Below are 2,376 nucleotides of genomic sequence, written 5' to 3'. Positions count from 1 at the left end.
GGGAACCTCCCAGAACATTGTATTGTGCCACACCCAACAGAAATAACCCAGGTGGGCGACTTTAAAATCAGGATCTCCTCAGTTGCTAATAGCAATTCCCACCTTGGAGTTTACAAAGACTTATGGGTAGAAAAGCCACGCTAAGTAATTTACTACACCGCACACACAGTAAGGAAACTTGAATTATGATTACTTAGTAGATGGCTTGTATTTCTTTTGAAAGTGACAGAACCCCATGGAACACAGAGATATGACATCTCCTCTTGTAAGCTCATTGCTTAGTCTGAGATGCAAGGTGAAGAATCAACCATAGACAGCAACAATGCAGAAAAGAATAGCAGCAGGAAGCAAGGGGTAGTTTTGACATGTGGAGCATAAGACTGTCTGCTGCTCTCACATGCCATTCTTATCACGCATACCTTAAGGAGAAATGTATTAATTAAGTTGCAAGCTAATCTTCTGTAACAAAGTGCTTGCAATATACAAAATAGAAGTGTCTTTCCCTCTTGTGTCATGGTCCCAGAATAGATATCCAGGACTTGGAGATCTCTGTCATTTCAACACTTAGTTTTCATCCTTCAGTTCAAGGAGGAAAGTCAAGCTTTCACCATCTCCCAGCCAACAGTAGCAGCAATAAGGTAAGAAAATTTATGTCCACTTCTATTTTTTTGTGTGTGTGTGTGTGATTTGGGTGAAAATTTGCAGAGCAAATACACTTTCCATACAGCAGTTCACATATACTTTGTCGCATGACATTAACCACAATTTAGCACAATGCAACATCTCCCCTCGCACTTCCTCCCAACAGTTAGCTCTTCCCTGTGTGTATCTCTCCATACACTCCTACCCTCTGAGCTGTCTTCCAGTGCCTGAGCAGCCCTTCTTTCTCTCATGCTTATTCTCTCCAAGGAGTGTATTTACCTCAGGTAAATGCTCAACTGATATGGCTGTATATTGTTTGGCTGGAAGCCACAGGTGTGCGTTCAATTCCAGACCTGAAGGGCAGCTAGGGACCATAGTCTCAGTGGTTCCACCAGGCTCCCTCAGGCCAGCAAACCTGTTTCTCACTTTTTTTTTCCCCAAAATGATTTTGAGTTTTGTTCCACATTGTTTCCCCTGTCCATTCAGGATCTCCTACAAAGATCCTCTTCCAAATGGTTGACAGTAGTAGCCAAGCACCATCTATTTCTTCTGGTCTGACAGTCATATAGGCTGCAGAATGAATGGTATACCAGTCGCTAGGACTAATTTTTTCCATGAATTTTTGGTTTTCTTCATTCTTCTTTGCTCTGGATGAGGAGAGACCCATCGTTGCATCTAGATGGCAGCTTGTGAGCTTTTAGATCTCAGTTGCTACTCGCCATAGTAGGAGGTGGAACAATGTTTTGTGTAGTATGTTATGCCAATTGAGGTTGATGTCCTCTGTGACTATGGTCCCAAGCCCACAGGTTCAACTACTTGGTCCCTCTGGGTAGCTGGGTGTGACCAAGCAACGACTCCAACCTTGCCTCTTGTCAGCCCCATTATACACTTGGGAATTCAGATCATACACATAAAGTTATCAGTCCACTTTATAACAACCCTATACATGTTCTTGGGTGCACTTTCCACTTCATATACATGCCTAATATTTCAGCCTGTCCACCCATCTATTCACCCATATACCCGTGCTTACCTTCATTGACCATGCCATACTATATGTGCAAAAAGGGTTCATCTTTGTTGTCTGTATTTCCCACGTACCTCTCTGTCTTTCTCTTCCTCAATGCCACTATATTGATCACTCACATTTGGTACATTGCCCTTTTCTTCACCCAAATCAAAGCTTATCTCTATCTATCTAACAGTATTCCCTATCCTACACTCCCACCCCTGGTAACCAACAAAGAAAATGATCTTACATAGATAAATGATTCCTTGACTATTACAATAACGGACTAATACAATATTTGTCCTTTTGTGATTGACTTATTTCACTAAGCATAATGTCCTCCAAGTTTATCCATGTTATGCAGTGTTTTGCAGATTCTACGTTATTCCTTAGCATTGCATAGCATTCCATTGTGTGTATGTGCCATAGTTTACATATCCATTCCTCAGTTGATGGACATCTAGGTTGTTTCCATCTTTTGGCTATTGTAAATAGTGCTGTGATGAACATGGGTGTGCATATGTGTGTTCTTGTCATGGTTCTCACTTCTTTAGGGTATGTACCCAGTAATGGAATAGCTGGGTCAAATGATACTTCTAGTTCCAACTTTTGAAACAATCACCATACTGCTTTCCACAATGGTTGTACCATTTTACAGTCCCACCATCAGTGTATGAGAGTCCCAATCTCTCCACATCCTCACCAGCATTTGTTATTTTCTGTCT

Source organism: Orycteropus afer, unplaced genomic scaffold, assembly GCF_000298275.1.
Source record: "Orycteropus afer afer isolate SDZICR_OR568_19922 unplaced genomic scaffold, OryAfe1.0 scaffold00629, whole genome shotgun sequence".
Taxonomy (NCBI): Eukaryota; Metazoa; Chordata; class Mammalia; order Tubulidentata; family Orycteropodidae; genus Orycteropus; species Orycteropus afer.
This window is presented reverse-complemented; position numbering follows the sequence as displayed.